The 13,181-nt window shown below is 32.5% G+C and overlaps 1 long non-coding RNA gene across 1 annotated transcript; it reads left to right on the forward strand.

Moving 5' to 3' along the window:
• The first annotated feature begins 219 nt into the window (after nucleotides 1-219).
• Nucleotides 220-1,336, forward strand: LOC108472572 (uncharacterized). The gene is made up of 2 exons (XR_001869562.2): nucleotides 220-806; nucleotides 1,142-1,336. It is a non-coding gene; the product is annotated as an uncharacterized LOC108472572 (long non-coding RNA).
• The last annotated feature ends 11,845 nt before the right edge of the window (nucleotides 1,337-13,181 follow it).

Raw genomic sequence — 13,181 nt, forward strand, 5'->3', positions numbered from 1 at the left:
ATTAAAAATATAAATAAATTTAAAAGAAAAAACGACATAAAATTAATAGCATACATAAATTAGAATGAACTTTATTGCAAATAATATACAAATTATCAAAATAATAGAATAAAAATGTCAAGATCATTAAAAATATCCACACATATAATCCAACATGTAATAGAACGTGAATATACAGTGTTTAACAAACTTAATTAAAACAGAATTAAAATAGGAGGGTCAATCTACGAATAAAGTAATCATAAATGGGATTAATGTGTAATGCGCATTAACATATAGGGACTAGAATGGAGAATTGTCCAGGCCCCAAAGCATAATGTTGCGGTGCAGATCCAATTGCAAAAATGCGCAAATGTTAGGGAAAATTTTAAAAAACTGGTAAGTTGCAATTAGGGGCTAATCAGAATGCAACACAAAAGGAGAGGGACTTGATGCAAAAAAAACCCCTTTTGAGCGCAAAAACGAGGATCCGGGTCTTTTGGACGGGCTGACGCGCGGGTTGCTCCTTCCTAAAGCTGTACCGTTTCATTATTTACCCAAAATTTAAAGGAAATTGAATGGCTATTTAACCATTCCTTCCAAACGCAAGCCAAACACCCAATTTATTTAGGGTTTTGACTCAGCAGCCTTTAATTTCTAAGGCTATTTCAGCACCAGTACACCATTAAAATTGGTGAGGTGTATAGAAACAGCCTTTATTTCAATTGAAATCAACACTTCAAAGACCATTTTCATTTGTGAATACGCATTTCTATCCCCGATTTCAACGGAGAAGTCAAGGGATCTCATCAATGCATTTAGCAAAGGTAATTTTTCTTTTTCTTTCCTTTTTAAAAAAAACTAAAAACCAGGTATATGCGAAAAAATATATATATGTATATATAGATATGTATATATTGAAGACGAAAGAGGAAAAAAAAAATTGAATCACCTTCTGATTTCTTTGATTTCTGGTACTGGAATTTTGTAGTGTGCGTAGTCTATATTCTGTGTGCGTAAAAAAATTTGCAGGTACATCAATGGCTTTTATAGCCAGATTCACAAGATAAATAAAAATAAAAAATATATAAAAAATCCTATTTTCCTACTGTCGTCTGCTATGAATTCTGTTATTGGCTCCTTCTGGTGTGTTCTTTTGCAGGCTCGGTTGTACAGTGGAGTGGAGAGACGTGCGAAGGAGGCCATGTGAGGAGTCACTCGTGGGAGCCCTAACTCTCTTGCTTATTCTGGCACGTTCCAGAAGCTTCCAGTGCTACTGAGATATTTTTGGGTGTATTGGGCCTGGGGTAATGGGTTATTTGGGCTATTTTATAAAAGAACTTGGACTTTGATTTAATTTTGGGCTATTTATTTTCTCTTATTTTTTTATATTTATTATTTTTAGTTTATAATGGGCCGGGCGAATTGGGCCTATTACATATGATACTAATTGATGAATTAAGAATTAACATTTTATGTTATATATTACTTAATACATCATTTTATTCTAACTAATTATTTAATATTTTACTATTGGTTCTTTTTAACTTTTTTTTAATTTTTCATTAGTTTTAGAACATTATTTTATTTTTAATTAATTTTCAAAATTAGTTTTACTTCATTTAATCATTATTTAAGATAATAAACAATAAGAACGAAAGAAAGAAAGAGTCTGCTGAATAACACGTTTTCTCTATCTGCTGAATAACACGTTTTCTCTGTTTGTTGAATAGCACGTAGTATCGAAAGTTAGGGTTTGTGGCAATTTCAAATCTTGCAAAATTGGAAGGAAAATGGATAAATATTAAAACGATGGATGAAGAACTAGCAAATTTGAATATATCAGATGACAAAAAAGACACTATAGAAGGACAACGAATCGAAGAATAAGAGGATGAGGAATACGAATTATGTTTGGTTGGGAAGGTATTAACGAAGAGTGTGGTACACTTTTCGTCCATCAGAAGGAAGCTAGCAAAAGTATGGCATCCAGTGGGCAGAATTTCTATTATAGACTTAGGGGAGAAAAGAATTCTATTCAGGTTTTATCATGAGATCGATATTAAAAGTGTTATAAGGGGTACACCGTGGTTCTTCAATAGGCACCTAGTTTTGCTTCATCGATTGTTGAAAAGGGAGCATCCGTTCCAAGTTCCATTATTTTTCACAGAATTTTGGGTACAAATACATAATTTATCGGGTGTAATGGTCCATTTTCAGTAAAATCTGAATAGTGGTTTTGTGACCACAAATCCGATCTAGAAAGAAAATTTATTTTAATATTGTGGCATAGTCTATATTACGATAGGAATACTGCATGAAAATTTTGATAGGAAAATTTTATTGATTATATAGTTAAATTGATAAAAAAGAGAAAAGAAAGAAAAAAATGCATTCTCGGGACTCCATTCCGATAAATCGGATTCGTAAATATTTATTATAAATATTTACGAAGTTAGTTGTGTGTCTAATTAGGTTTTGATTAGGTGAATTCGACTTAATTAGAAGTAATTAGGAAAAAGGATTAGATTGAAATAAGTGTGAAAGTTTAATTATAGATTAAAAAATAAAAAGGACTAAATAGGTAAATATACCATTATTATAAAATGAGGCGGTTTAACGTTAAAAGAAAAAATCTAAGATATTTTTATATAAAATATATATTATAAATTATATTAACTTAATATTTAAGTATTAATATATAATATAATATATTATTATATTATATTATATATAATATATTATATTATTATATTATATATAAAACATAAAGTAAAGTAAAGTAAAGAAACAGAATAAAAGAAGAAACAAAACAGAATAGCAGGGACGAAATAGAGAAAAAGGAGAAAGAAAAGAAAAGAAAATTTGAGATTTTAAGGGTTCAAATTTAATTTGGTAAGTTAATTTAATTTATTTTCTTGTAATTATTGAGTTTTTATGATCCTAGAACAAAATACTCTTAGGTATATGTTGAAAATTTGAGAGTTAGTAGATTTTTTATAGTTTATGTTGAATTTATGGATAAATTAGAGATTGGACTTATGAAAAATTCAAATTAGAATTGAGAAAAAGATTGAATTGTGAAATAGATTGCAATAAGAAGTAAATTATAAGAAGTTTGAAATTGGGGTTTATTTACTGAAAATTTGGGAGTTAAACTAAGTTATAAGTAGAATTTAAATAAAAATAAAGAATAGATTGTAATAGAAATGGAAATAATTTTAGTTATGGAATAAACTGAAATGTAAGTAAATGTAAGAAATGATGAATTTATTATATCATACATGTTTATTTTTTTAATAGTATCTGAAAGCCATTTAATTATTTTTCTCTAACATATAAATATTATATGTTTTATATGAAATTGAAGAGAAAGAAAAGAAGGAGAGGACCTAATTGAAGAAAAAGGAAAAGAGAAGGCTAAGGAGTGAAGGAAGACATCATCTCAATCCTTTTGTTGTAAGTATTACAAGATTTTTTTAAATTAATTTTATTTAGATGCTTATATTGTAGTATAGAATTATTTAGAAAAAAAATGTAATATATATATATTTAAATTTATAAGTAAATAAATAAATAATAATAATAATAATAATAGATTATGGAATTATGAAATTTGAAAAGAAAATTATAATTGGAGAACATAAGAAGTTATATTGTTTGAACATTAAGTAATAATGTTATGACAAAAGTATATGTGTGAAAAAGATGTGATATTTGTGAATTGTGTAAAATGCACTAAATTGTAATGATGAAGAAATGAGAAATCTTTTTCGAGATATTTATGTAAAGTATTTAAATGTATGAAATTCAGTTTTAATGCCCAAGTAGATGAGTTTAGAACTACTAGGATATTAGTGGCATGCCATTAAGGAACTCTAGTGCGCTCTCTGATTATTAGCACATTAGTGCTCTCCGTTCTATTATTAGCACGTTAAATGCTCTCTGTTTAGCACATCTGTGCTCTCTGTTTAGCACTTTAGTGCTCTCTGTTCGTTTGTGCATAATAATGCACTTCTGTATTTGTTCCTTATATTCAGTGTGTTCTATAAAGTCTACTTTGGGCTAAAATTATAAGTTGTGAACCAAAGCGAATTATCAATGTACTAAGGTAAGTTTTATAATTTATATAATAATAAATTAAATTTTGTTAATATAAGATACAACTAAAGAAACTTAAATGCATATAAATATATATTGATCAAATGGGATTATAATATTTTAATAGGATTTATTTGCCTATTTATTCTTGTAGTGCTTACTAAGTCTTCACCGGCTTAACGCGTTTAATTTTAACGCGTAGGTACAGTTAGACTCGAAGAGGTAGAGTCGGTTAGAAGATCTCTCATCTCATCACATCCTCAAGAGCTTCATAAATAGGTACCATATTTTGAATTAAAAGTGGCACGTATATAGGTGTTATTTTGATCACATTAGAATGTTATAAGACTTTTATTGTAAAAAAAAAATGGTATTTAGTATTTTAATGTTTATACTAATGAAATGGTATAAAAGTTTACATAGTATATATATATGGTATTGGTTGTTTTTGGTTTGAACTTGCAGGGGGTTTTATACAAAATAAGCAAAAATGCTACCAAAATTTAAAAAAAAAAATTCCGTTCCACTCCTAATTCGTATTTTGGGCCTTGAGGGTCTATTATAAAGACTTAAAAGTTAAACTATGCTATGAATGTTATTTATTTATGAATTATTTCTAAGTTGTCCAATATGTCTGATAATGCTCCGTAACCCTAATCCGGCGACGGTTTAGGATTGAGGGGTGTTACATCGGGAGGTTTTATGTTTGAAGGAATGGCATGTCAACTTGGTGATTTTATTGGAAAATTCATGGAGTATTATGCAGTTTCAGTAACTAGGGGAATTAAAAAATTTATGAGGGTGAGAGTTAAGTTGGATGTTCATAAACCCCTAAAAAGAAAGAAAGGGATAACTATTGGTCAAAACGAAACAACTTATGCTAAGTTCCAATATGAAAAGCTTTCTTTATTTTGCTATCTATGTGGCAAATTGGGGCATGGAAAATGTTTTTGTCTAGTTATATTAACTTTCACAAGAAGTTGTTTTTTGGTCAGATCTATCAATAAGAGTGCCAATAAGAATAGAACAGATGGAAGATTGTAAGTGGTTGAGAGAGGAGAGAGGATAGATTGAGACGAAATTGGTTGTATGGGGACAATTGGTTGATAATGGGGAGATATCAATCGGACTTAATCCAAACCCTAATTTATATCAAGGAAGGAAAGGAAAGGATACCATTCGGCAAGAATGGATGAATTATGGAGGAAAGGAAGTGAGGTATATAGAGCTTGGTTCAGAAACGGAGGAAATTCCTATTGGAATAGCTTAGGTATATAGAGGATTCAAAGGATTTTAAAAATTCTTATATTATATCGGAGACTGCTAAAAAGCAGACCCATCGGTCACAGTGAAAATACTAAGCTGAAATGTCTGTGGATTGCGGCACCCATAGGCAATAAAGCGTCTCAAAAACAAAGTGAGACATATGCAGCCCCAGATTTGGTTTCTCATGGAAACCATATATGTACAAAAAAGATTGAGAAAATTCGTAGAAAGTGTGGTTTGCAGAATGGCATTGATGTGGATGCCTTGGGTTCTAAAGGAAATCTATCATTGGGTTGGAAGTAAGTATGTAACATCCAATTACGAAGTTTTTCATCCTTACACATTGATATTGAAATTAAAAAAGAAGAAGATGCAAAAGTTTAGAGATTTACGGGGTTTTATGGATTACTGGAGGAACCCTGTAAGAGGGATTCTTGGAATCTGTTAAGATAGTTAAATAACGTTAAAAACTTACCCTAGCTAGTGGTAGGAGTCTTTAATGAAATTCTTCTCTTTTAAAAAGTAAGGAGGGTATCAATGAGAAGAGAATCAAATGTTGGCAGTCCGTCAAGAATTAGATGATTGTAATCTCATAGATATAGGATTTTTAGGTCAGTGGTTTACATGGGAGACAGGCAGACTTCCAAACAATAACATACGTGAAAGGCTTAACAGATGAGTGGTGAACCGAGAATGGTGGGCAATGTTTCTAAATTTTCGGGTAAGGCATCTTACGTATTCTATATCGGATCACTGTCCAATTCTTGTAAATGCATTGGATAGTAGTTCAAAGTAGATGGGACAATGACAACCAAAATTCTAATTCAATGCAAATTGGGAGTGGTGGGAAGAAGACGAAAAGAAGGTTCCTACTAAACTTGAAGTAATAGGAAATAAATTGAACAATTGGGCTAAGACAAATCAGTTGGGAAGGCAATGTCAAACGGCTTTCTAGAATGTGAGATTAGAAGAGTTAAATGCAAATACTCCAGAGGAAAAAAATTTAGTAGAATTAATAGAGATTAAGCTTGCACTAAAAGTAGACAATGAAGAGCTATTTTGGGAACAATGTGCACGAGCTAATTGGTTGCGTTTTGGAGATAGGAACACGCTGTATTTACATAGCATTGCGTCAGCTAAAAAGAAAATAAATACAATTCGGGACCTAAAGAACGACAGTGGAGAATGGGTTCGAGATGAAAAGATTATGGCAAACATCGACACTAACTATTTCAAAGAATTGTTTACGACTTTCTCTACAGGAGATAGCACTCGAACTCTAATGGGAATTCAACCATGCATTAATGAAGTTGATAACGTAGAGCTGGCAATAGAGTTTAAGGATGAGAAGGTTGAGGAGGCAATTAAAAGCATGTCCCTAATTAAAGCTTCTAGAGAAAACAATTTCCTAACTTTATTTTTTCAAAAGTACTGGAGTATCGTAGGTAAGTAGACTATGAAATATTGCATTCAAGTACTTAACAGTAAGCAAGAGGATTGGAAAATATCAACCGTACAAATATTGTGCTTATCCCAAAAAATACTTTGCCAACAACTATGACTCAGTTCAGACCGATAAGCCTTTGTAATGTGTTATATAAAATATTTTCCAAGGCCAATATTAATAGGTTTATAACAGTATTAGACAAGTGTATTGATGAAGCCCAAGGAGTGTTTGTGCCCGGAAAACAAATACAAGATAATATTCTTATTGCTTATGAGATTTTACATTCGTTCAAGAGGAGGAAACATATATATCAAGGTTCTTTTACGTTAAAACTAGATATGAGCAAAGCCTACAACAGGGTGGAGTGGTGCTTTCTACAAAAAGTATTGACTAAAATGGATTTTTGTAATGAATGGATTGAATTAGTAATGACATGTGTAGCTACGGTGACATATTCAGTTATCTTCAATGGTGAACAAGATGATGTTTTCAAGCCTTCAAGAGGGCTATGGCAGGGGGATCCATTGAGTCTGTATTTATTTCTAATATGTATTGAAGGCTTCTAAAGTCTACATAGGGAATCTAAGCGAGAGGACTTGATAAAAGAGGCAAGAGTTGGTAAGAGTAGTCTTGGGTTCACACATTTGTTTTTCACTGACGACAATATTCTTTTTGGGAGATGCTTCAGTGGATGGAGCAAACATAATGAAAGCTATAGTAGAAGAATATGAAAGTGTCTTGGGTCAATTGGTCAATTTCAATAAGTCCCTCATCTATTTTAGCGTTAATGTGATGAATGAATAAAAGAAACAAATAGGAAGAATTCTGGGAGTTCAAATATCTAATAACTCGAAAAAGTACCTTGGGTTACCAAAAATGGTGGACAGAAAAAAGAAAAATACATTCACTAACCTAAAGGAAAGATTCGTTAAGCAAATAGAGAGCTGGAGAACGAGGCAATTGTCAATGGAAGGGAAAGAGGTATTCATAAAATCAAATTTACAGGCAAGTCCTATTTATGCAATGCAACGTTTCTTATTACCAGGTTTTTTATGTCGTGAGTTAAAAAGCATGGTTGCGAAATTTTGGTGGTGTAATGAAAACACAAAGAAGGGTATACATTGGTGCCAATGGAGAATGGTATATCGACCTAAAGGGAAATGGGGATTAGGATTTAAAGACTTGTCCAAAGTTAATATAGTTTTGCTTGTGAAGCAAGGGTGGAGATTAATGTCAAAGCCAGAATGTTTGTTCACAAAAATTATGAAAGCAAAATACTATTCAAACACAGATTTTATGAATGCAAGTATAGGCTCTTACCCATCATATACCTGGCGTAGCATATGGGCATCTAGAAGGCTGCTGGAACAAGGTTGTGGTTGCCGTGTGGGAAATGGTGTAAGCAATAATGTAACAACCCGATTTTGGGCCTAGTCGGAACAGTAGTTTCGAGACAACAAATCTAACGTAAGAAAATTTATTTTTATTATATTTTTATGGTCTACAAATTCACGAGATAATTTTTAAAAATTTCGTTCGAAAATTTTGATGTTTGGGCACTCAATTTAGTCAAAATGACTAAATCGTAAAAAGTAAAAAAGTTGAGTTCTACATGTTAGTAGTGTCTAATTGTTATAAAATTTTAAATTGGAGGCCCTTAAATGGTAATTAGACCATTGGATAATTTGTTGGAAAAAATGAACATGAAATGGGTGAAATGAATTAAAAACAAAATAAAAGCCAAAATTTCTTGTCCATCTTGTTCCTTGGCCGAATATTGCATGAAGAAACCATGGCTAGGATTTTCCAAGCTTCTAAGCTCGATTGTAAGTCCATTCTTGCCATGTTTTTAATGATTTTTATGTTTTTGAAATCCTCATAACAAGATCTACCTATTTCTACCATTTATTTGAGTTATCATGAAGGTCTAGGGTTTGACCCAAGTTAGAAATTTGTGCATTTTGATGTTTAATGGTAGATTATGCATGTTTATGGTTGGAGAAACAACTTTTGCTAAGTGATTTTCGGTGAAAATACTTAAAAGGACTAAATTGTAAAAATTATAAAATATGTAGTAAAAGTGTGTTCTAGTGGAAATTTTAGGCTATTATAGTTATGAAAATGATTCGGGTAGGATTAAAATGAAAAAAATTGAATAAAAATCATTTTACGAGCTTAAGGGCAAAAGTGTAAATATGAAAAAGTTTAGGGACAAAAATATAATTTTGCTATAATATGATTTTTGGTCATGATGAATAATGTGACTAATTAGCAAGCTAAATGTGATATTATAGATTAAGGAAAATAAGATTCGGACTTAAATCGGGAAGGTACGAGATTATGGACTAAAATGGAATAATTAGCATTGCTCAGATTCGAGGTAAGTTCGTGTGATAATAATAATAATAATAATGCAATGTCATACTTGAATTGTAAATTATATTATTGTCTCATAAATTGAATGAGTTGTCATACGGATGTATACGACGAGAATTTGACAAGTAAGTACCTATGATAATGTTATCGTTGGTTGTGACTGAATCTAAATTGGTAAGCTAATTTGAACTTGTTGAGTTAAAGGTTATTGTATGTTATGCATGATAAGTGATCTACAATATGTCTATAATGTGTGATGACAATGTGATGAATTGTGATTTTGTGTTAAAAAGCGATTATCATGATTATTAACATTATGTGAAATCATGAGCTTAATTACCATCATGAGATTTATGATTCGATCGTAGGGACAAGTTTCGACGAGATGTGTATTCCAAGAAGCCCCGAGTGACCCTGAGGAATGCTTAAGATTCGGATATCATAACACCATGGTTAATGAGATCCCATGTAAGACCATGTCTGGGACATGACATCGGCATCTGATATGAGAGTCAGTGTAAGACCATGTCTAGGACATGGCATCGGCGTTGATATGTGTGCCAGTGTAAGACCATGTCTGGTACATGGCATCAGCGTTGATATGTGTGCCAGTGTAAAACCATGTCTGGGACATGGCATCGGCGTTGATATGTGTGCCAGTCTTCATCGATGTTGATATGTGTGCCAGTGTAAGACCATATTTGGGACATGGCATCGACGATGATATGTGTGCTAGTGTAAGACCATGTCTGGGACATGGCTTTGGTACTTAATTTGGTGTATGATAATTCCAAACGTCTTTCAGTATTCGGGTGGTTCAACGAGCGACCATTCAAGATTATGGTTAAGAAGTGGAGTAATATGTGAAAAGTGTTGAAAGGGTACTGGTATGAACACTAGGCTTATGGTTATTGAGACTATGAAATGTTGAGACCTCGGTGAGCTAAGATGTATGAATTATGATTATGAATTTTGTTGCAATATCATGCTAACTTACATTGTGTAATTGAACATGGAATCCATGAAATGGTGAATTCATGATTAGTTGAAAATGAACTTATGATAGTTATCATCATATTGCACTAAAACAGTTTTGGACAGCAGCAGTAGTCCGACTTTGAAAATCCGCCAAAAATTGTGGAAATCAAATTAGATACTGAATAAAATATAAAATTAAATCTTATTGCCTCTAGTTTCAGGTAGAGGAAACGGTGTAAGAAAAATAATTTCATATTATGAGATATTTGAATTTTTGTGAGATAGGGTCAAAGTTATTTCATGCTCCCCTGTCTTAAATTTGGAAAATCATTAAAAAATTGTAAAAAAATAATTATGGGTTATAATTTATATTATTAAAATCCTTAATGAGTCTATTTTTAAAATAAACAAACGGGAACATCATCTGAATCCTGTATTAGGAGATAATTAATTTTTAGTGAAGAGGGGTTGGAACTATTAGACAGCAAAATAAGGGAGACTTTAAAGAATAAACTGTAATTATTGGCTAGACCAAAAATTTTGAAAATTTTATGGTAAGAAGATATGTGAGTCTAGTTTCAGAGAAAATTAGAAGATCTTAATTTGGAGTTTCGTAGCTCAAGATATTAATAATTTAGTTACTATGACTCAAGTAGACAGCTTGACTGGAATATGAGCAAATAGTGGAATTATGCGCAACTTCGATTGTGTTACCATGAGAATATGTTGTAAGAATTTGGAAAAAGCATGTTAATAAGTTGCTTATTATTATTTTCATACGGACTTACTAAGCTATAAAGCTTACCCCCTCCTTTCCATTTCTTTAGTGTTGTCAGGTTAGCTCAGGGTTGAAGATCGTTGGAGGCAGTATCACACTATCAAATTATCAAGTTGGGGTATTAATAAGCCTTAAGTGTTTTGAAGTGAGTGGCATGTATAGAAACTTATTTCTTTATGATATGTGCATGTTGTGATGGCTTGGTATCGATGAATGTATGATATGGCATGCATATTTGATGGATGAACTTTGATCAATAGATGTGATCATATTCTTAGTATAAAAGTGTAAATTTAGAGTAAGTTAATGATGTTAATGAAGAATGGAATTAAGGTGCAATGCCTTATGGAAACATGTTAATGTGAGTGGGTGATATGTGACATTAAGGATATGAATTAAACATGACTATGAATGATAGATGACTAAGTTGAGAATATCAGCATGAAGACAACCATGGTATAAGGGTATAAGTGGTAGTGAAGATGACAAGACCAAATTAATATGATTTGGTATGTCTAGACTTGATATAAAATGAGTATGAGAAACACAAGTATGATGACATGCAAATGCTATGTTTGTGACTTACTTGAAGATGTTTAATCGTTAAATGGATGTCATGTTATATATCCTTGATGTTGTATATATGTGTGAGGGATTATGGTTGACCAAGGCTTAGAAAATAACCTAAGTGTTGGCCACATGGGCAGAGACATGACTTGTGTCATAGCCATGTGGAGAACACGGCCTTAGCACACGGGCGTGTGACTTGGCCGTGTGACCCCATTTCGTTGCTGACATCATAAACAAAGAGCTACACGAGATGAAGACTCGGGCATATCCCAAGCCACACTGGCGTGTGTGACCGCACGGCCTAATCCACATGGGCGTGTGACTTTCTAAACATGGAAAATTTCTGTAAGTGTTGTAAAATTTTTAGAAGTTCTTATTTTATCCCGAACGACCCTCGATGTGTGTTTTAGGCCTCATAGGCCCGTATAAGGGACGATATGCATGTGTTTAAATGTTTTTGAATTGGTTGTAATTTTATGGATTGATTTTACATGTATGTGTATATTTAAGTCTGGTAATGCCTCGTATCCTATCCTGGCGTTGGACATGGGTAAAGGGTGTTACAATTAATATATGAAATGACAATTGGTTGTTAGAGCCTGGACAAGGAAGAATTCAAGGACACGAAATTAATATAATATACAGAAGGGTCGTTGATTTAATTGAAATAAATTCAGTGTAACACCCCTTAACCCATATCCGTCGCGAAATAGGGTTACGAAGCATTACCAAAACTTTCAGAATATTTTTCAGAGAACTCACATAAATTACTATTCATTAACCAAGATTATTTACATCGTCCCTTGAATGGACCCTTGTGGCCCAATATGAACATTAAAATCAAATCGGGATTGAATCGGAAACTCTAAGAATTTTTTGCCAAATTACAAAAATTTTCCTAGGTGCAGGGCTCACACACCGTGTGGTTTAGGGACACGCTCGTGTGACCTTAAGACATGCCCGTGCTACAAGCCGTGTTCGACCCCGTGTAACTCTTTGACTTGTGCACACGGCCATACCACACGCCCGTGTGCTAGGCCGTATGGTTAATTAAATTCTTTCGAAATTAGGTGCAGGTGTTACATGGCCAAGACACACACCCGTGTTCTAGGCCGTGTAGCACACATGGCTGAGACACACGCTCGTGTTTCTGCCCGTGTGCTCAATTATGAGCATTCTATTTCTCAATTTTTTTAAGGTGCAGAGGACACACGACCTAACCACACGCTTAGGGGTGAGTATTCGATCGAGTCGAATTGAATCGAGCGAAAAATTTTCGAGTTAGTCGAGTTGACAAATTCTATTTTAGCAACCAAACTCAATTTGAATTTTTTTCGAATCGAATCGAATCGAGTAAAAAATTTTCGAGTCAAATTGATTCGAGTTAACGAATCCTATTATTTATACTTAATGTTGCTTTTAGATGGACCGATTATTTAACTAGTAGACAAAGTGCAAGATTATTTAACTACATGAACAATATAATAATTTTGCCTTTTAACTTAATGGGTAAATATTTATCAAAACAACGTAGTTTTACCTTTTAACTTAATTATTTTGAATTTTAACTTTTAAAAAAGTAAACATTTATCAAAACGACGTAGTTTTGTCTTTTCTATTCGAATTTTCGGATAACTCGAATTGTGTAATTCATGTTCGAGTTAAACCGAAAAACTAAATTTTTTT

The sequence above is a fragment of the Gossypium arboreum genome, chromosome 11, assembly GCF_025698485.1.
Source record: "Gossypium arboreum isolate Shixiya-1 chromosome 11, ASM2569848v2, whole genome shotgun sequence".
In the NCBI taxonomy this organism is placed as follows: domain Eukaryota; kingdom Viridiplantae; phylum Streptophyta; class Magnoliopsida; order Malvales; family Malvaceae; genus Gossypium; species Gossypium arboreum.